Source organism: Falco punctatus (genome assembly GCF_963210335.1).
Source record: "Falco punctatus genome assembly, chromosome: 12".
Classification (NCBI taxonomy): domain Eukaryota; kingdom Metazoa; phylum Chordata; class Aves; order Falconiformes; family Falconidae; genus Falco; species Falco punctatus.
Window position 1 is genome coordinate 20,294,014 of NC_137592.1, and position 23,438 is coordinate 20,317,451.

The 23,438-nt window shown below is 38.5% G+C and overlaps 1 protein-coding gene across 14 annotated transcripts in view; it reads right to left on the bottom strand.

Annotated features, from left to right (window-relative positions):
• Positions 1–22,153, bottom strand: part of LOC308072141 (uncharacterized protein) — a 104,699-nt gene extending 82,546 nt beyond the window's left edge. For all 14 annotated transcript variants that reach the window (XR_013931529.1, XR_013931530.1, XR_013931531.1 and 11 more), the window contains exon 1: positions 1–22,153. This exon is cut by the window's left edge. The gene's annotated coding sequence lies outside the window, so the exon portion shown is untranslated.
• Positions 22,154–23,438: the final 1,285 nt, after the last annotated feature.

Genomic DNA, 23,438 nt, shown 5'->3' on the forward strand with positions numbered 1-23,438 from the left:
ACTAACTTAGCTATGATTTGTAGCTACTTTCCTTCCTAAGTAGAACAATAAATTGTTTCTGTGACTGCTGCAAACTGCAGAATACAAGAGGAGGCACAGAATCCCTTTGATACGCTTTCTTTCTCTCTCTTCCATCATGCCAAGCCATTTTGGCCCTGTGTCATTCTCTTCAATAACATTTCACAGATACTTGTGTTTTGACCATGGATGGGTAATCATCAAATGTTTTTAAGTTAGGGCAACATTAGCACTGCAAAAGTGACAAACCGTTTCCCTTATTGAAAGACTTCTAGTTCCCTTAGGCATCAGACAGTAATACAAGAAGCTGTAGTTCTGACATGATCTTGCCCCTCTGGGGCACTTCTAAGCCTGTCTCCTTGGGATACTTGTTCTTTCTTCCCCTGGTGATACCTTCTTGTAGCATTTCACCTAGGTTTCAGCAGGGAAGCATTCTAAAAGTAGCCATGGAAATTCTATAGCTTTAAAATGCTAAGCAAACCAGAGACCACCAAGGGCAGTTTCATCCAGTTTAGTAGAGCTGGCTTGTAAAATCACAGCCATTTCCCAAACCAACTGTTAGAGCCACAGACAGCAAATTCTGTTCTACATCACATTGCTGTCCTTAGCAGGTACTGTGCTGCCTGCACTTGGTATGAAAATGCCTCCACCTCCTCCTCTGCCTGTTTAAAGTCTGTAAGAATCAAACCCCACGTGAAAGTGTGCATGGGGGGAAGAAGATGGACCAGCCTGCTGGGGCCCCATTCCTGACCTGCATCCATGTCTTCTGGCCCCACACTTGGAAACAGCTGATAGGTCTTGGACAGCAGTGGTCCCAACCAAACCAGGGTGCTTCAAAGCTGCAGAGAGACTGGAGACATGAAATTTTTGAACATACCTGTTCACTTGTTGGTCACAAGCACAAATGATAATGAAGCATCTTTAGGGTTTATTCAGCTCCCACTGAACTCCCAACTTTGACATTAACTTGACTGAGATCAGAATTTAACATTAGCCTACAAATACCTAATAATTCAGTCCCCTTCTCCTTCCCCTCTTCACCAAAACTTGCATCTAACCACAGTACTTGATGGAATGCAATTAAAAATACAGTTATAATACAAATAACATGAGCATTTGATTTTGGGAAATAGAAAATTTTCACTGAAACAATTTCAGAAGTATAGGACAGAATAAAATGACAATCAGTTCTTCTGCAGGCTCTTGTTTAGGCAGGATAGGAATGTCATATCATTGTGAAGTTTTCCACAGAAACTGGTAGCACCAGATTTGACAGTAGACTTGCTTTTCTAGTTGACAGACATCTGTCTTAATTTTTACCCTGTGATGTGTGTTACCAACCAATACAGCAAATAGAAATATTTCCAATTAATTTTCTTTTAATCTACTTAACTCCTAGAAATAAATTCAGATCAAATATGGTGTTGAGGCACAGCAATGTAACAAAGCATTGCTGAGCATAAAAATCTGTCTTTCAAGGTACATTTTTCTTCACCATCTTTTTCTGCAGCCAAAAAATAAAATTAAGAGACTGGGAGGAAAACAGAGTGAGGGAATTAGTACATTTGACTCAAATACAAACAACCCACAAAATATGTTACTAATCAGGCAGATTCCCATCATCCTAGTTATCATCCTGGGCCATACTGCATGTGGCTTCTCCCCAGATGTGCAGGATAGAGAGGAAGCCATTCTAGGACTACACACAATGTTGATTCTTTGAGGACATACAAATGGGACCTAAGGACCATCCTGGCAGGGGCTGTGACTCTCAGCATCTGCATTTCACACAGTGCACAACTGAACTGTGGTACTCGCTGACACGGGATGCTGTAGAGACCAAAGTGGATTCAGAGAAGGATTAGACAATTTGATGAATCAAGGTAAATCTATTCCAGACTATTTGACAGTCAAGATAAATCTGTTTCAGAAACTGCCTCACAACTGCTGACGCAGCCTGGAAGGGGACATAGGTTATATGGTCTGGTCCTAACTTTTTCCCAACGTACCATGTAACATCAGCAAGAGGACTCAGGGCCAGATGGGCTATTGGTCAGACATAGCTCGGTGTCTAAGTAGAAGAAACCAATTAGTCTTTTGTTTATTGCCTCCTTTTACTCACTGCCATTTTAGATTGCACTCTCTTCTTGCTCTGGTTGTGGGAAAGGTTTTGCTATCAGTAAGGGGTTATCATTTCTCTATCAGTTAGCTATCAAAGGTTATCGTACATGGGGCAGAACCTTTGATGGAGGCAACAGAGCTTTGCCAGCAGAGCATCTGAGATAATAGTGATATATGCAGGTTGGAAACCAATTTTATTTATTTTTTTTTTAGGTGCAGATGTCAGTGACTTTATTTAAAGAATTCCTACATGTTTTACTTCCTAAACTTGAACAAATAAAATTACTGGACAGCACTGATATTAAATTCCCAACAATGAAAGAACTGAAAGCCTTTGCAGAAGCTCTTAAAAGTTTATGTTGTTTCCCATTATAACTGCTAATACTACATGATTGGCTTGTTAATATAGCTAACTCACCAGCAGCATTCACATTAATTTTCACCTTTTACTATGTAATGGGAGTGCTATTTATTAGCCAGACAGACCACTTTTAGTAATATTATAGGAACAAAATGTGCATTACACAACAAAAGTAGGCTACACCTGCAGCTGGCCATTTCTATATTTATGGCTGTCTGACATCTGTAATGAATGGCAAATGGAAAATATTTGTTTTTTCTTTGGCTTTGTAATTATTTTTTTCATGTTTTAAAAACAAAAGCGGAGTGAAATACCTGACATTAATTAGGGGTTTTAAATAACTGCAAGTCTCTTGCCAAGGTGCCCTGGAGAAACACAACGGATCCTTAGGGCAGTGCACAGGAAAGAAATCGTTAGCCAACCTTAACTTTCACTGGAAAACTTGACTGGAAAAGCCCAGATTACATTACAGTTCAATTTGTAATCACATCCAGCCCCTTTCACTTCAGGTCTCAAGCACTACAGCCCTTCATTGTATGTGTATAACTTTAAGATGGGGAATTTACCATGTATTCCTAACAGATGACCAAATGTTTTGCAAACTTTGTAACAATCTGGTGGACTTCAAAGGTGAATGAAGTTAGGTAATTCATGCTGTAATGTTTCATCTCACAGATGTCATCTAATTATTATTAACATGCAGAACCTATTTTTTCTCCTCTTTCCCTCCCACCAATCATGCAACAGTTTCAGTCACCATACAAAGAAATCCTTTGAAAAACAAATTAAACTCAAGCTGAAACTGTTCCAAGTGGTCCATAGTACAAAATTCTTATCATTTAGAGATTTGAGAATTTCTCTTTAATTGTAGCAGTTGTTATGTAGCTAGTCACTGATGGGCTTCACTGAAAAGATACAATGATAAAGAACATGATTTCAAAAAAATTAGATCAAATTGCCTGCAGCATACTCTGAGATGAAGGAAATACATATTGAGATACACTTTTTGGAGCATGAAACAATCAAAGCCAAAACAGCCGTTCAGAACAAAGCTGGAGACACGGACAGTAAGTCTGAGAACAATGAGCCTATTACATAGATGCTCTCCTTCTGAATTGGAATTGGATATTTTCATTTTATCTTAAGGAATCCTTGATCAGGTAGAAATGAAATGATGCCCAGATTTTAAGGAAAAGTCACGCTGACTCTATTTGCTTGATATTATTTTCTTATATTTAATCAAGGACTTTCTATTAAAATTTGGCCCGTAGGCTTTTCTCTGCTCTGTGGAAGGGCAGAATATCACTGTGGAAAAAAGCCATAGTGAGCGTGGGTTTCATGAGAAGCGCAAAAGTCTTTTTAGAAAGACTCTGTTCTTTCTGTGGCACTACCTTTGTTCAGCTGCAGGTAAAGTCATGTCAGGGAGACCAGAAGGAAATTTCCCCATTGTGCTGGGCAGAACCCAACACACTTCAGCTCAATGGAATTTCACATCAGCTCTGCAGTACCAGCTTTTAAAACAAATCTTCCAAAGGTCTGCCTTCAGTTTCACTATTTGAAATTACCAAGATATATTCTTCCCAGAGGCAAAACTAGGGGGATTTCCCATTCCCACATTCTTCTGCTATTCAGCAAAGAGCTTTGTAACTTACTGACAGGGCATATATCACCCTCTGTATAGATGCCAATACTACAGAGATGGTAGGTTAATGTGACCATTGGAATCTTTCAATCACAGCGTGATTTGGAAATATGCGAAATGAAAAAGAACAGAAAAAAATCTAAACATAAATCCAGATTAATTGTTCCTCAAAGTTAGTAAATATTGTGTTTGTCCTCATGCTCTTTGTTTTAATGAAAGACATTAACTGACAGTGCCTTGCCTAGATTTTAATTTCAGCTGTTACTAACCTGCATTTTTAACAACTGTTTTAGTGTGCACCTTCATCTGAAGGATTTTATCGTCATTCTAATGCATGGGAAAAGTATCACTTTCCATCAACTTCCTTTTCAAAACATCACATACGTGTTTCCCTTTGGTGTGTCTGCAGCACGGTATGAGGATTTGATAGACAAGGTATTAGCAAGGCTAATCATAATTTAATGAATGGAAACTCTGCCTTCAGCTCATCCTCGTGGGGTTGGTAGCAGGAGTGGTTCTTTTGTTACTTCTTTTTGTTGTTGTTGAGGACATTCTTGTGGGTGCAATTAAATTGGTGCCAAATTACCTGAAATAATTTGTGGTTATTAAACAAACCAGTCTCTGATGTGGAAAGTGCATTGTTCCCTAGCAGTCCAGAGGCTTGAATTTTAAATTTTATTTTTATTTTTTTCACAAGAGATTTTAGTAACTGATCATTGACAGTAATATTTAATCTTAGGTGGTGGAAGAAAAGACTAAGTCGTGACACAAAACTGCAAATAAGATCTGCAGCTGACACATCACATTACATTATAACCAAACAAAAACTATCTCATGACTTACAAAAGCTCTTTAAGGAGGCATCACTTGCAAGGTTAACTATAGCGGTTGACAAAAAAGATGAGGTGCAAACTATCATGCAATTTCCCTTAGACTGAATAATGTAAAAGTATTCTGTTTGCTCAATCTGTTTCTCCATTGGGTATTTGTTTATATTTATCTTATTTATAGAAGTGGGATTCTAAAATTGCTAATAATTTCTATTTTTTTCGTATACCAAAACATGAAGCCTTTGCATTCGGTTGTTTGACCAATTGTTTTTTTTGTTACATAGGAAGGGCTCATTTCTCCAAAAATATGGGTTTTCATAAATGCAGAGTTGAACTAATAAATTACACTACCCTTTTCTCACAAAACCTGCCTTTCTTGGCCTTTCAGTGCATAAGGATTCTGTGTCTGTACTCATAAGTATTATTCATCAGTTATGTGTGACAGTTGCTTATGGTTCCTACTGCTTGGCCTTTTGAGGTTCTTTAGATATCAGATTTCTTATTCCCAAGGGTTTTACCTCTTCCAATGTATTCAACTGGAGGAATTCTATACTCAACAATTTACATTAGTTAGGGCAAACTGAGGTGTGTCTACATTGGCCAGTTATCCTATATATCAGGACTCATGTCTTTTCTCATTTGTATAGGTCTGAGCCACAAGTAACTCAAGCAATATCAAATGGCATGAAGTCAATACAAAACTGACTTAAATAAGAGAGGAACCAAAAGCCCGTGTTATCCTGTGGTATTCTTGGGGCAACTCCATTAGCACCAGTTATTTGAATCAGGTCTACACTACTGCAAAAGAGAATTGAAAGAATGCCCCACTTGAACACGTTTGACTGCTTGACAAAATTAGCTGGAAAATCCCAGCTAGTCTGTCAGGGATTTTTTGACATATCCCATAGGAAGTATCCATTTAAACACAGTCAATACCTTTCCTAGACACTTGTCAATCTGTTTGGCCAAACAACATTTACACAGTCAGCAAATTAAGACGTAAAAGAAGCTAATCAAGACCTCTCCAGGTACTTTCTTTCCACAAACAATGTACAATGCTTAATTTCCTACCAGGAAATTATAGCGTCTACTGAGATTTCAAGATCTGATTAGTTTCAGAGGCTTGGGTTTTTTTTAAAAAAAACCTGTAATTCAAAATAAAGATATAAACATTACAGCCACCCTATGCCTGAAATCTGGAGAAACCTGGTTACTGCAGCCCCTTTGGGGAAAGAATGGGACCCTTTAGATTTTTACTGATAAGGTATGAATAACATTCTCATAAAGCTCAAAGATTGCCCAGATATATACATTTAAAATAATTATGGTAATTAAATAGAGTTGCAAGCAGCTATAGCTCCAGGCAACACCAGTTAAATGTAAAGAGAAAACATCTTCTGCATATGTTTGTGATTTATGTAATTACATGCTTCTACAAGCTACACACCATTCACTGGCAAACAGCCATCTCTTCTTTCATTACAATTTAGCCACAGTAAGTAACATACTTCATCTGTTTGAAAAGCTCCACTTAATAATGCCACTGAGGATGTATACAACAACACTGGGGAGTGAATGTGAAAAAATTAAATGTCATTTGGTTGTGTGTGTTAAAAATAGCCTTTGTGGGCCTGTTTCTGATGTAAATCACGAATGACTCCATTTTAGACAACTAAATTACACCTCATGTCAAGAAGAAATGAATAAAACCCAAGGTGTGTTTCATGTATGAGATTATGTGTTTGCTCTTGAGAATTACTGTTTTTCTGAGTGTAGTAATTTTTGAAAATTAATCGGTAACTGGGCCATTCCGAGGCAAGTCCTTACCATGTCCAGTGAAAGGAGAACAAATTAAAATGTTACCTGAACAAGAACGGATTCAAAACTCATGAACACTCCCTAGTGCACAGGCTTCTCTCTGCCAACAGCAGCATAGACAAAGGATTTCCCTAATATTTCTGAGATCTGGCCTTTGGACTGCCCTTACACACTCACTAGAAAGTTTTAGTTAAGCTTCAACTAACATTTTCAAGGAGTTAAAAAGGAAAATGAAAAAAATACTTTTTTTTTTTTTTTCAGATTTCATCAGACTTTCAGATTTCTTACCATTCACAATTACACTAGAGTCCATGGTGTTACTTATCAAGTACACTCTTCAGAATAAAAGGCATCAGACTCTTGTGGTTTTATATAGAGCATTTCCTCAGCTCAACTAGTTTCACCAGACACAACTGATATTGCAGTTTTCTGTAAAGCCTGGTTTAAAGTATCTGTAAAGCATAAAAAGGGATACACTGGTTACTAGAAAAGTAAAAACACCATTGTGCCTGTAAATTTGCACACAATTGATGATAAATATGATGCTCTGCTTATGCAGTTGCTTTTCTATTTAGGTGTGTAATTGTGTGTTCAACTATTTCATATTTTAAATCACACAAAATGCCAATGTTGTCATTATGGAAAATATTTCTTTAGTATGCTCTACTGCCCATGAAATAGTGTCTAAGTACATAGTTAAGAGATACAATATACTCTGTACACAAAATTTACTGTATACATACTCCATACTATAGTGTGATATCCAAGACCAAGCTGAAAACACATTTCTGCTGAGCTAGGAAATATACAATAAGTCATGAATATTTGTCCCCTCCACAACTTTTTCATTTCAATGCCATATGCTATTATTTGTAACGTACTTTCTGGCTCTCCATTCGATCTGTAAAGGATTCCAGATTAAGACGTTTTGATTTTTTTATTTCATTCTCCTCCCCTACCTGACTGCCAGAGGTGAGGAAGCTCAGCACCTCGTGCACTGAAATGCAGGGGTCCCTGCCCCTCTTGACAGACAGTGACCTGAAAACCAGCGGTCAGATGACTGAAAACCCTGTTCTGTTCCCACCACTAAATTCCAGAACAGCTCTGTAGAGTCAATCTGCCTCTTTTGCTCATGCAATAAAATAGTTATTCTTTTACTGTGTATAGCATCTTCAACAGAGAATGTGAAAATTTCCCCATGCAACTGTCAGTAGTCTGCCAATCGGGATATTTACCTATGACAGGAAGAACCAAGCCTCAGTTCTTGCTCCACACCACCCTGACATGAGACCCCAACACACAAGACAAAACCAGTTTTACTTAAGGTAATTTCATAATTTTTTCCTCTATGTGTTGCTGCAGAACAGCACAGCAGTAGCCTGTGACTGAGCTCTTAATGCATTGATACAATAAAAGAGTAATAGAAGGTCACAACAAATTTAGTTGTAGTCAAATCTGTTACATGTATGCTTGGAGTATTTGCGCTCCTTACCTGCTAGCCTGCAGAACATGATACGTTACTTACAATTTCTGGCACTGTCTAAGGGCTCAGATGTACCAGCAATACCAGTTCTTCCCTGTGGCACTGCAAGACACTGCTCATGCTAGGACAGAAGGATGTGGTGTGCCCAGAAATCATGGCAACTCTGTGCAGCCCAGTCACAATTCTGCAAATTACCACCTTAAAACCTATGGAAAAAGAAGAATTGAGGATGTGAGTCTCAAAAATAATAACAGAATTAGGAATTTAATACGGTTGAGATGCTTAACACTCTTAAAACCTTATGAAAGTCATGGCTAAGAATAAGAATAAAGCTTTGTGACACCTTTCTCTAGATTTGTCACAGAAGAGAAAATGGTGAAGAAGCGTGAGATCGTGACAGGTCAAAGCCTCCTTGAACATCCTGGACACTTCCTAACAAATCTAGCTAGCTCTGTGTTCAACATGAGTGGAAGTTTCTGGGTGAGGGGACTGGAGCCTGTAAGATGAAGTAACACTCAGTGTTTCAGTTGGCTCCCAAATTGCAGGCATTGGCCAGCAAAGACTCCCAAAGCTGGAGCTCACAGACACTGAGTGACCTATTGTTTTCTTAGCCGAGACCACCCGTTTCTGGATTTTGACTCCAGGAGAAAATAAGATTCTGGTAACCTTGAGGGCACATTGCCATGGTTTTGTCCCTGTTGTGGCAAGAGAAAGGCAGTACTCTATTTTACCTTTTATTTTCTCCTTTGGTCTGCTATACTTTTTTTACCAGATCTCTGGGGATCTGAGTAATCAGGGACTTTTTGTAAATTAAGAAAGTAGATAAATAGAGGCTTTTAAAAAGGCATTTCCCCATCATTCTTTCTAAAGGAAAGCAGGTGTTTGGCTCAAAGGGACTTGTTCTCTCGATAGTGCAGTAGGAGAATAAAACGGCATTGTCCCCTAAAGCAAAAATAAATAACTTCAGAAAACATGAGAACTGAGCCCTTGGTGAGGAGGTGAAATGGGTGTCCACCCTCATGAACTAATTTATAACAGCAAAGATGTCAGGTGACATATGCTGAATGAAGAAATGATTTGTGGCTGAGAAAAGCTTTGCAGAGATCCCAGAGGCTTGGCCAAAGGCAACTGTATCTCCATAGAAGTGATCGACTGCCAAACTAAAGAGTATTGTTAAGAGTCTCATGTGGGAAAAGGGGGAGAGCTGCATTTTCCAACCATGCACCCAGTTATCCATAGCCTTTGTCAGACCGTGCAGCCAGGATGAAAGCATGCCAGGCATTTAGCCTATTCACTGCATGCCCTTTGGAAGGACACATAAATCTTTAGGAAAGGTTTCAGTACTTTAAATACATCGCAAACAGAAAAGTATCAGCAAGCCAACTTTAGAAAGTGTGCAGCAAATGGGCGTCTAGCTCTTCAGGTACTTGGCACAAAGTGAAATTTTACATAGAGGTATTTAAAACTTGTACCCATGCGCTTATCTGCAAAGCTTCCTTACCTGTTTATTCTTCTACGAACTCCAGTTTGCATAGTCAGAGCTTGTCATTCTCGTGGCAGAGGGAAGGCCATAGAGCCAGTTTGTGCAATTTAAATGAAGCATGCCATCTTACACATTCCAGTTTAGTGGTTACCACTTGCTGTGAGATTGCCATGTTTGGGGCCAGATCCACAGAGCGCACAACCAGGCAGCTACACTGCTTTATGTCAGCAGAGGATCAGCCTGCTGAGTCAAGGCTGTGTGATGCTTTGTGTCATCCACGTGTCCTCCTGCAATCAGAAAAGCAAAGAGGTGTTGCAACACAGCGTAGAAACACATCCTGCAATTCAGGTTGCAAGGCATGGGCAAAAGATGTCAGTAGTGATACAAAATTGACAGTTTTGTGATGTGATTCTCTACCTATTGTGGGGGAAAAAAAAAAAAAAAAAAAAAAAACCAACAAAAAAACCCCGCCCAACAAAAAAAGCAAGTTAATATTCCAAATTTAAGGGTCTTACCATTCCGGTTTACAGAGCTATATTTCAGCCTACTGTAACGTGTTGCACACCAGAGGAATTTAGCCTTTGACCTGATTAGACACTAGAATCATCCAGTACCACTCTACGTGTGAAACTTTGCATAGCTCTAGTTATTGAAACCCTGAAGAAAAAGGCCAGAGGAGCTACAGAGCTGTCAGGTGTTAAAGTCAGAGGTATCTGCTCCTTATATTACCCTCTGCCTCCTGAGAAAAAATAGTTCAGAAATCATATACGCTTTCATGAGAAGACTTTCTAAAGGTGAAAGGCAGAAGAAAGAAATAGATTTGATGTCTAAATCCTATCAGTGATTATGAAAATCCCCCCTTTGTCTAGAGTTAAAGCACTCAAGAACCTAATGAAACATAGATTTTAATTATGATATTTGGGAAATTACAGAGATCTTGTTATTGCTGTTGAGAGCAGCTCATTTTCTAATGATGTTGAACACTAACGCACAAAAAAGGTAATGAACATGAATGCTAGTACAGCAATGAAAGAAAAGCTCAGAGTTAAATGCACTCAAGTCAAGAAACACCAAGACATATCCATACAAAAATGCTGAATGTCCCATACCACTGTATTGGTACTACACAACTAGAGAATAACAAATGTAGATAGACCCTGTCTTTCAGAATGGGAAGAGTGATCTGAGCAATCGCAGGTCCCATCCTGGGCTGTTACTCAATCACATAGAAAAACCTAGGGAGAAGTAGTAAGAGTAAAAACCATTCAAGATAAAAAGGAAAATTTAATAAAACACACCTGAGGTGTGCCAAAGGTATGCTACACACTATTATATGACAAAGAAAATTATGTGGATTTCAGAAAAACACTGGATATGTTTCCAAAGGAAGAAATTTGTTTAATATGGAAAAGGCAAGTATAAGTACCAGCATTTCAATAGGTGTAAATCATATTTAAAAAAAAAACAACAAACAAAAACCAAACAAACAACAAAAAAACAGACAACCTGAAGAACTGGAAGGTTATTAGAATAGCACATTAGCCTGGGGCAGGACGTATTTAATACTTTCATTCATGACTTTGGCAACAATCAATAGAAGTGCTCTAATGAAAGGTAGTAACCACACGAAACAGGGGAGCCTTGCCCATGCTGAGGAAGACAGGAGTGCTGCACAGGAATGATGCTAACAGAACACAGCTGCATAGGCTGCAGTGCTCTATCAGCAGGAAAAAACAGAATCTCTCTTAAAACCTCAGAGACCGTGATTTATGAAACAAAGAAGGAAAACGAGCATGGTCTTTTATTTGATCACAGTCAGCACTTAAAAAGGCAAATGCAACCTCACACGGCTTCAGGCAAAGTAGAAAAGGGAATTACTGAAACTATTGCACCATGCCCTAGTTCTAAGTCACCTGAGGCTGTGCATATAAATTCTCATAACTGACATTCAAGAAAGGTAAAAGGCTGCAAAATGTACAAAGAGGGACTATTTGTATGATAGGAATGGGTAGCCTCTCTTATGAGAGAAAATTAAGGGAACTTGGCTTATTAACTTCGTAAAACGTAGGCCAAGAGTGTATGTGCTCAATTATTTTATCTGTGCAAGCTGAGATAGACAGCAAAGACTTTGGCACAGCCATCAGCATGACCACAAACTGGGAGAAAATTTGCAACTGCCATAGCAGTGTGCTTATGATACAGCTTTCTGGCAGAGCTGTGAAGGCAAGAAGCTGCCTGGTTTAAGATGGACATTAGATTTATAAACAGGATTAGGCTTATAAACAGCGATGCAGTTCTCTGCCACAGCAAGGGAGTTGAGTCAGTGAGCCCAGACTCACTTTTGCTAGAATTTTCTGTCAATCAGATTCTCAAACTGAATGCAGTGCTGCTGGTCTGTGATCAGCAGCTACAGCACCGAATGTCACCGCAGCTGCCCAGTGTGCCAGGAGCGATTGCAGCAGAAGTCCAGAAACAGAGCAGATCTCTGGTTTAACTCAATACACATCAGACCACAGTATCGGATGACAGTTTCCCCAACTGCATTTGCTGATATAAATTGAATACACATAGTTCTCATGGACTTTGGCTGCACTATAAAGATTTATGCAAAACTGTTTCCTTCACTGATTTTGATTTATTTTCTCTCCCTTGCTTTCGTCCTCCATCATTTTAGCCAGATCTTTTAATTCCACCTTTTAATCACATTCTCAGTAGCACCAGTTTTTATATTGATTTCATGATGGAGAACATAATTTTCCTCTGACATAAGAGATTAGAAATAATAAAGGACAAAAGGAGAAAGTTTAGTATTGAAACCAATATGCAGAACAAACTTTTAAGCAGCGTAATTTGTTAAGGCTGACTCAGACTGCATTGTTGAGCATTGCGAGGGAGTGCATTGAAAGATGTTCTGATACTAGGAATTATTCTTCATATTGATATGTCAAAAATGTTGCAATTATATTATTTCAAAAGTATTCATCTTACTAAACTGTTGTGTCATGGCCTAATTGGAACAAATCTATGAATTCTAGCTTTGTTTTTCCCAGTCTACCCTAACAGGCATACAAACTTATTGAAGAAAATAGCAGATACAAAATGCAGTGCCATGACCTTCATTAAAGAGCAGTCTGAATATTTTTGTTCTCTTCACTTTTTCCAGGACCCAAAAGGGCCTGCTGAAAGGAGCTGATGCATTGTGCTGTCTGTGCTTTCTGTAAAACTTCCTAACAGGGATGAATGAGGGAAAAGAATGTTCAGGGGTGGTTTGGTTCAAAGTATGAACCAGAGGTCCTGCTAAACTAGAGGCACAAATCTTGATCCAGTTATTCGCTTTAACCATTGGTTACATATGATCCCACAGAATTAGTATGATGCAAAGTTAAAGGGGCTTAGCTTAGTTATGTTTTCAAAACTGTCACAGCCTTTGAAACGTCACTGTTTTATTCAAAGAGAGGATTAAGAAAAAGTTACTATTCTTTGTACTGTTTCAAATACACTGGAAAGCTGCTTCAAAGCATCAAATCCCTGCCTCAAGCCTGCTGCTCTGTTTCATATCCCACAGAACTGTCCTATGGCCCTTTGTAAATAATTAGATTTCTTATGATAAAGAATGAGCATTGAAATAAGACACTTCTCCCCAGTTATATTGTTTGCTATTTATAAACGTGGCATTATTACTTTTACAGTTCACACAGCCTTTGTAGAGAAGTGAGTTTCATTTCATTTCCTAAGAAGGACAAGTAAAGATAGAGAGTAATCAACAGAAATGGGAGATTATTTGGAGCATATTTTTAAATAAGCTTTCTGATAATTATCATATGACCCAAGGTTAAATAGAGGTTTCCTATAGCATCTGGTTCATTTGAATCCACTAGTTAACATAAACATCATAAACTCCGTAGCTGGTTTATGATGATGTAGTCTTCAGAATGAAATAGGAAGACAGTGTATGGGCAAGCGCATTGTTGCATTACATGCAGTGAACAGGCCAAGTTGTGTGTTCAGGATTTATATTTCTGGAAAACTTGTAGAATTTTGTACTATCTAGCCAATTAAGAAAATTTTACATTTTTCCAGTGAACTGCAAAGAAGAGGCTGGATAGAAAAAGTACTATATACACACAATTACCAATCCAAAACATCAAAACACTTCAGGAGATATTTAATATACCACATATTCATTTGCATAGTCCAAATATAAAAACTCAGACATGATAGATTGTTCTGAAAAATCCCTCTTTTAGTTTCCACATGTTTTTGACAAGTGAGCCCCATGTATGTTACTCTAAAGCAGAGAAGGTAAGAAACTGTGACAACAGGACTCACGCTAATTTCAGTATGTCTTCTCCTGAAGCTTTCTCTATTGATAACGTGTTCTAGAAACAGAAATACAAGTTGTAAAACTATGACAGAAGTAAAAAAAAAAACATCAGTCTGCTGTGTTAAATTTGTAATCTTCTTTGAATTCTGTCAGCCCTTCAATTTACATTAGTTCCTTAAAAGTCTTTAGCAAGGAACATGTGAAAGGCTTTAGTTCTAGCTTTAAGCCCTTCTTAATTTTATGATGGATAAAAAAGGGATAGTCACCTCAATCTATCCAGATTGGGTGTTCTTTTTTTCTCAGATCACTGGATTTATTTCTGCCTCTAATTTAAACATGAAATTTTAGTGGGAAGGTCTTAAGATCTGTTAGGGCAACTAAGCTGCATATTGCTCAGCAGCTCAATGTCCTATAGGCTTAAACAGCATTATACATGCGGATTTTGATTATATTTTTTTTCTTTTCTTTTTTTCTCTATTTTTTTTTGTGCTCCAAAACTGCCATAAGTAATTGTTAAAAAAAATGTTTGAGAACTGTACTTTTTTTCCCCCCAGCAGAACCAGAAAAAAAAGAATAATTTCTAGTTTAACATTGGAACACCATATGTAATGCTATTTTTAAAAGGTGGAAAAAACGTTTCACCGCAAAAAACACTTTCCTCTGCAAATGACAACACTTGTCACTTATTTCTACTTCAGTGGAAATTCTGTGAAAAGTGACCAGGCATAGACTTGTATGTATATATAATGTGTTGTCTTTTGAATTTAAGGGAAAATACCCTTCATCAGAAAAGCATATTGATTTCTGTGGGTCTTAGGTGTCCCATAAAAAACCCTAATTCTAATATGACTGGCCAGAATTTTCACTATACATTAGCAAGCTTGTACTTCAAGAAATAGTGTTAGAACTAACATCCTCATTTGTAAAAGGGAAAAGGAGACAGGAATCTCCACTACATGCTGGGAATGTGGCATGTGAGCTAAATGATCTTGCCTTCATCAAATACTCTGCTCAGTCCTTTAGTTGGTTATCAATAGTTAGAAGGCAGAGGATATTTTTACTGGTATTCTTTAGTTGGAAACAGTTTAACAGCTGGTGGCCTTTTAAAGTTTTAATTTTGATTTAATGCTGTCTTGTATCTGACTTATGTGTTTGAGGAACCCATTCTGACAATATCAAGATACTGCATCTAACTTTACAGTACATTAATGGTTTGCAGACAACTTCTCCTTCTTTGTTTATTATGCAGGGAAGTGGCTGTCTTCTCATGGGACACTAGCCCATCTGTTAGACAGCCAGACAAGATCAGCAACAGAGCTGTTTTGCTAGATTAAAAATGGCAAGATCTTATTTTCTAGTATTGTTTCCTATACCTTGTAACAATGATTGACAATACTACACCAAAATGGGTCAAAAACATACCAGAAAGTAAAAAATATATATAAAAACCCCGCACAGAACAACTAATCTGGCAAATTAGTAAATCTACTGCAAAACTGTGCATTTGCAAACTCTGCAGAGCAATACGGAGAGCTTAACTGAAGGAAATAATTCATTTATCAGTTAAGAGATATTTATAAAGCACAGCTGGACAAGACTTTAAAAAGAGGGTCACCCATAGCTAAAAGTCTTGAAAGAGTAGTCTTTTGGCAAGCAAGTGGGTTTTCAAAAGCTTAGATTTCTTAACATCAGAGCAGAGCTGCACTCACTCTGTGAAACATCACTGTCTCAAAAGAAATTATCTCCTCCATTTTGAAGAAGAGCCAGTGATGAGGAAAGTAAGGATAACTGAACTCCATACACTAAATTTTTTCTTTTGTGAGAGTGGGAAAGTTTTCCTCTGTAACTCAGCACATCAGTTGTAAAAAGGCAACACTGGTACTATTTTTAAAAGAGAGATCTGGGGAACTTTATTAATAATTTACAAGCAGCAAGATATCAGCAAGGAATCACACAAATATTTGAGAAGTACCTATTGCACGTGTCTTTGAGATGACACCTATTACCAGCAGAATAAGAAATAAAAAGATGTTGTGAGATCAACTCTGTAAAGACCTATATTGAAAAGCACTTCAATACATGCTTGTCAATTCCTATCCAGAATCATGTTTTATCTTGCGCTCAAATGCTTTTCTTCATAGTGATTTTTTTTTTCAATAAGCTTCACACTTACTAAAGGAGTCCTGAAAGTTTTAACAACTTGAAATGCATTTAACATAACATAACTCTCTATTTAACCCCTTTAGAGCAGCATAGATGTGGGTGGGGTACTGTTGCTGAAAACTTTCTTAACTCTTCCAAGTTTGAATACTGTGAGTACTCAAATGCTTGTGGGAAAGCAGGGTGGGATAAATACCTTCTACTGCCCAACAAAACCACTTCAGGAAAGACCCAGATCTGAGATGTGATCTGCTCTGATTCCCCTACAAAATTTATTCTGAACAATGGTAATTGCTCAAGAGGAAATTAGCACTGACTGGAAGAAGTCAAACCCAGTGTGCATTGGCTGAGCTGGAGGCAACCTCTTACGGCATTTGCATACAGAATACGGCAATTTCAGACAGTGAAGCTAAAGGAACCAGTTCATGAACAAAGATTAAAATTCTGCAGGGCTTTGAAAGCAGAGCTGGAAAAAACTGCAAGAATATAAATCCAGGACCAGCAAGGAGGTGGGCTGGGTGCGTTTGTCGGTTGTGGGGCCATAATAATCTTATATAAGCTGTGATGTGATGGTCTACAAATTGTAGAATTTCAGCTGAGAAACTAAAATCAAAACCACACAGTAGTCAGAACCCAGCAGGAACTGAAGGAGGATGAAAAGAGTAAGAAACTTTCCCAAAGCCTCCTCTTTCACTACAGACCCTGTGTTCCTGCTTTCCTGTTTCCAGCTAAAGTGCAACTCCTGACTCTTTCACTTGGGGCAGTTCCCAAAACACAGACCACAGCATCCCCTGAGTGCAATGAAGAGGAAGACAAACAAATAGAAGGCACATGATGAAGGTACAGCTCCAAGAGAAATGCAGAAGAGCCAAATCTTAACCAAGAAAGAGCACTGTGCTTCCCCAGACAAGGTCACCAGGTTAGCGCTTGCCACAAGCACTGTCAAAGTTTCATTCAAATCATTATGCAGAAATATTTGACAATGCAGATGTGATCCGTAGTTACTGTACCAAGCAGTAGGGGACATCAGAAATCTGGAACTGTAGCAACAGACGCGGAAGACAGAGTGAAAAATGGGGACTAAAAGTATCCAACTCGGTAATAGATAGCCACCTGGACCACAAAGATTTCTCCAGAACAAACAGCAAGGACATCCAAGTACTCTACTGAACCCAGGGTTCAGCCTTAGCCAGAGGATCGCAGCCCTGGAAGGTCTTTGCAACAGAGGTTATCCTGCTGTTAGCAAGGGGTGTTTGTGAACATATGATAAACTTGTACGCAGCACCCTTTGCCATGTCTCCTTTCTCAATGCCATGCTCTGGTTTGCATGACAGAGTAACAGTGCGTTGCTGCAAGGCCTTCTCGGTGGTGTGACAGCATGAGCAAACATAACCTAAACATCGCCCTTACTGCACAGACTTCAGGCCATGCAGAACAGCTATCACCCGTTAGCTGCTCTGAGCAGCTCTCAGGGTACAGCAGCGAGAGTCGCAGACTGCTCATGGCACAAAGACATCATTTGTGGAGAAAAATCCATTTCCTAATTGGCACAGAGACTGCCTATCAGCTGGTCACATACGCATCTCATGCCATGGTAAAGATTCCTGAAAGTGGGATTGATACTTCTGCATTCTTTTCTTTTACTATGCAAAAGGTAAGTTGATTTGAGTAACCCCAAAGTGTATCGTTAACCACCCCCACATTGTCGGTGTTAGCTGGAGTTTGAAATTGTTCCTGAAAGCACCGAGCAGAACTAGCACAGACAGTAGCTGCTTTAGTATATAAGTACTTTTGGAATCAAGGCTTTGGCATCTCTTTCATCAGAAAACCTATTCTAAGGAATGCTGCTCTTATCTAGCAGATGTTCCGCTAAAGAATTTGCTTTGTCCTTTGCAAAATATGGCTCAGAGCCCACATCCACTCCACAGTGGAGATAAGAGTGTTTTTTTAAGGCAATGAGTGGAAGTCTCTTCCCCCATAGAAAAGCTCTTTAGGAATCTTTGACTGTGAAGAAATAAGCATTTCCCAGTGAGGATCTGGAATGTCATTTGTAAACAGTTCACATTTGTATGCAATTTTTACTACACGAATTACTCTTTCCTTAACTGAAAGAGCAAAGTTGGACATATAAAAGTATAATTAAAAAAATTGCTGGGTAAAATGTTTGCAAGAAATAGCTTGTTTAATGGATTTAATCCCTTTCTCTGCTCAGAAATTATCTACAGTCAGTCTTTTGTTATTAATTCCTTCAGTACTTCTCTTTGTTAGTCAGAAGTTTTGTGCAAACAAATTTCTCCCTACTCATTGCACACTGAATGCTGACTGTAAGTGTTCTCTTTAGTATTTTAATATGCTTACCACTTGATAGGTTCAAGCTGTGCAATTGGGTGTCTAAGTCACATGGCGTTGTTTATGTTCTCAGAATCCTTTTGCCCCTAATGATTTTCATATGGTCGAGACATACATTTTGTTTTATGATTAAATGAAACTTGGCTCAGAGGAGCCAAAATTAATTTTTCAGGAGCATTTTGTACAAACAAATCTCCACTGACATAAACACATTAAAAAAGGGTTGTGAGCACAGCCAGAGTAAAAAAATCTATTTAGAAGATGCCAAAACGCCAGAATATTTTTTTTTGTCCTAACAGGCCCAAAAGCCATTATTTTTTCCTCATCAGTGCCTAAATGCCATAGAGTGATTGTAAACTTCCTTGATTCAGCATGAGCCTGTACGTAATACTTGTGTTCTACGTAATTTAAACCTTCATGCACAGCAATTTTACTGAAAACATAAAGAAGAATATATAATTTCACACCACTGTTTGTGTATAACTATTTCCAGGGCCAGCTGTCCATCTGCCAAGTGTACACAATAAATAATTTTTTTATTTCCACTCTCCTAGGAAAGCACTTTTCTTTAAACGAAACCTTCACAATATGTGTTGTTTGCTACCATTTCAGGCCTGCTACACTAATGGAAAAGAATGTGCTAAATGTAGCATTATCATGCAGGTCAGGCAGGGCAGCCCGGTACACATTTTCCCACAATCTCTGCTCATTAACATCTAGTTCCCCCATTGTGCAGTTTTTTGGCTCTGTTCCATCAGAGCAGAGAAGAAAAATGTTTACAATATGCAAACTTGGAGGGACACACACAAAAAAGGGGCTTTGAAATGTCAGCCCTTTGGGATGAAAAGTTTCAAAGGGGAAGGTAAGTCAAAGGTTACTAATGGGATGTCTGCAACACCTGCTTTTAGTGGAGGTTTCATAAACAAGCTTTACTTCTCAAGAACAGCTTGGCCTTGACAAAAATACCAGCTAAAATATCTGTGGCTAGCTTGAGCAGGCTGGTACCTATGAACAGAAAGGTCAGGTTTGTTATATCCTAACGTGGCCTCTCACCCTGTTTTTATTGATAGAATGAGATCGTCTTGGTGGCCAACGTTGCTTTTCACATTTTAAAGCGGAAGGCACCCACTGGCTACATCGCATTCTCAGCCACCGCAGGGGAGGAGGAGGAAGGTGGTGTTCAGCATCCCTGCTGCAGAAAGCCCTGCTCTCAGGGGAAGAGCCAAACTGCCACACATGGGAGTGAGTTTTGCAAACTTCAGAAGTTTCCCAGCTTACCTCAGCGGCCCTCATAAGACACTTTCACTTACTGTGAACATTTCACAACCATCGTAACAACTCAGGACCTTCAGTGTTATTTTTCCCCTGAAAGAACTCATGCACATTTCCAAGATTTTAACATTGAAAAGCATGCAAGAGAAGTGAAATCCTGCTAAATATTCATCGGGTCATTACAGAACCTTAACACTTAGCCGTTACAAAAGTCTCTTACCCAGAGAACATTTGTGAAACTGAAAAGCAATGCCTTCATCTCAGAGGCAGCAACCCAGGAACAGAACTGTGTAAAATGCTTGTCCTACAGCAGAGAGATCATGCAGCAGAAACAGCATTTGAGTCTCCAGAAACAACTTCGGGGCTCTCTGGGAGACACCATCCTTCTTGTCCAGCAAAAAAAGTGTGGCAGCTTGTACAAAAGTTCAGAAAATTTCCATTTTAATATAGAAGCAAGGAAAAAGAAGTATGGCAGATAGGGCCACAAACTGGCATTTGGGTCTCATTAGACATAAAAACTATAAGCCATAAAACTTTCTCTTTTTTTTTTTTTTTTTTAACCACAGAGTAATTACATTTACATGAAGTTGGTACTGAAACAGCAAAAAAAGATGAAATTTGCCCCACAGTAAAATATTACCTGCTCTCCTGTTATTACCATTTATAATTTCTGACCCATAGCAACTAACAGAACTGCTTCAGCAGGAACTGTGTTATTAACCATTATCAAATCAAGACCTTTTTAAGACTGTATTTATCACCAATGTTGAAAAGAAGAAGCACCAGGATGATGAATAAGATGGTGGGTATACAGTAGATACAGGCACAAACAGGATCCCGGGAAACTTCAGGAAAAATAATTTCTAGGCTTGGCTTGACTTTGAAATCTCTTTGGAGCATGGCTGTTTGCCACAGATGATGGAAAATCAAATCTGTTGTGTTCTGATTCCTTCAACTGAATTTCATTTTTTAAGCTAATAATCCTTGTTTCTATTTGTCCAGAGAACTGTCAGCACCATTAGCTACCTCACATACCATGGCTGGGCACCAGGGACATACCTGTTTGTAAAGGACACAGATGTAGCATGAAGTTTTTAAAAGTTATTGTTAAATTTATTTCTGCATATTATGCATTTCTCCAGGCAGAAAAAATTTTCTTCAAAACTTTTTTTTTTTTTTAAGATATAACTGTCCTAAAAAGAAATCACGTACACTAATCTAGATACATCTTTGTGGTAATGACAATTCAGTCACATTATTTCTGAACTGGATTGTATCTGGCCAGCTCAGAGCACAGGCAGAATACAGAATACTTTAGCCAAACAGCCATGAAGAATTTAGTATCTTTAAAACCATCAGACAACGTATGCTTTTAGTAGTTTAGAGATGGCAAAAACCATTTGTTTCACATGAAAACACAGAGCTGGACAGCAAAGTAAACAGAGAGTGGACTCTGTATGACTTACAAATATAATCTAAGTTTATTTATAAATACACCAGAAGCTGAGAAATGTCTTCAATAAACTCTGCATTTTTCATGTTTGCAGATATGCAACTTTAGAAGTTCAACTGGAGAGCTACAAGAAGGTTTAGATTAAGTTTGTAAGGATGACCCTGCTTCTTATTTCACATAAGTTTTCCCTCCCATAAATTCACCAAGCTTTTGCTGTGTTCAGTGGAACTGTTTCTTTTTACACTGCGTTGAGATCAGAATAGTGCCTTTCGTAAATGGTATGTCAAGAAACATGCTCAAGTCAAATGTAAGCCTTTAAAGTAAGGGTTCTGCTTTTGGTTTACCTAATGACATGCTATGCAGAATAGCTTTCCTATTTTATATTCTTTTCCTTCTTCTCATACCACCCATGACTATTCTCTTTATGCACTACTTTGGATCTTCTTGCCATTCCTATTATAAACTACATTCCTCTTGCACCCTTTAAACAGCATATCAATATGTTCAAACTTCCTGGTTTTTGGCTGGAAAACCATACAGAATTTCTGGTGGGACTTTCAGTTGGGCAGATGGCTGTATGGAGGCTGAACAGTTCATGTTAACTTCTGCAAAGTGATGGAAGGAAGCACTGAAGAACCAGCACTGGCTGCATCAGTGTCGGTTCAGCAGGACTCTCAGCGTAAGAAATTGCTGCTTTGTCCCAAGTCATTCCAGGGAAGTCAGGTATGGGTGCTAAATCAGAAGATAACCTCCCCAAACAACGATAAACAGAGCAATTACAAAACAATGTTTGAACTCCAGTTTAACTGTAAGGAACTAGAGGAGTAAACAACTAGAGGATCAGCTAGAGGAGTAAACAACTAGAGGATCAGCATGATGTTTGGTATCACTCAGGCCTCCTTCACACCTTCAGGCTTTACACTGGCGTGCATAACAGAAATGCAGCCGTATCAGTTACTTTATGCATGACTGCTCACAACTAAAAATTACTGCTCAAGCAATTAAAAGCATTGTTCATTTTCTTATCACATTTAGCATCTGGGCAATATTCATCTGTATCAGTTCTTTCAGTAACCTGTTTCTCTGTTCAGGACTGGATTTTTGTACCAAATCTCTCTGTAAGGGTATGGCTCTGGAAATGGGCTCAGCAGAGAAACATGAATATGGGGTAGTGGAAGCCCACCCCCCTTAGGGCAAAAATCTCAGCTAAAGCACCTTGGCAGCGTATTAATAGCTATAAAAGACTCTTTCTTTGCTGACCACAAATATGCTGTGGTCAACAAGAGGTCTACTCACTGTTTTGTTAAAAACAGTGATGATTTATTTTGCTTCAGCCATGTGTGAAACTAGTCACCACATTATGAATAATAATATCCTCTTAGCCTCAATGGAGCTCTTTTTATACCGAAAGATCCACAAAGCATTTAACTAAATACTTGGTATAGCAATCTACTGGCTAACCACTGAAATATAGCCATATCTGGGATGGAACAGTGCAGCTGTTTAACAATGCACAGCAGCAGAGGAGACAAAAAGTAGAAAAAAAATCCATTAGAAACCAAAACAAGAGCTGAAGTAAAATATAACTACCTTAATTAGGCATGAGCGTCAAGCGGAGCTAAAATTGTAAGTTTGAAGAGTGCCCTGGAATCTCTATGCCTACAAGAAACAAGTTTACACAGTTCCTTGAAAGGATGAACTCCAACTGCACAGTGCCCTCTACTGTGAAATTCTATCTGCAGAGGCTCAGAGGGGAGAAAATTACGTATTAAATCACTCTGCCTGGTTGGTTTCTGCAGCACTGTCCTGAGGTTATAAAATCTGAGGAGAACTGAACGCAGGTGGTAAAGGTTCAGCCTGGGCACACAGGACCAAGCTGGAAGCTGTGTCCTGAATAGCTTGGCATCTGCTAAGGCAGCTCCCTGTAACCATTTCCAAAATGGCAAGTGGGATGAGTAGAACAAAATTTAGTGATTAAGTGCCTTTTAAACATCTACAGTTTTAGTATTTTTGATATTTAGTGTGATTAACTCAATACTTAGATATTATGATCCATCTCAATAAGTTTGCAACACAGGCAAAAGTTATGGAACTGTACTCTTTGTTACACCTTTAAGTGGCAAG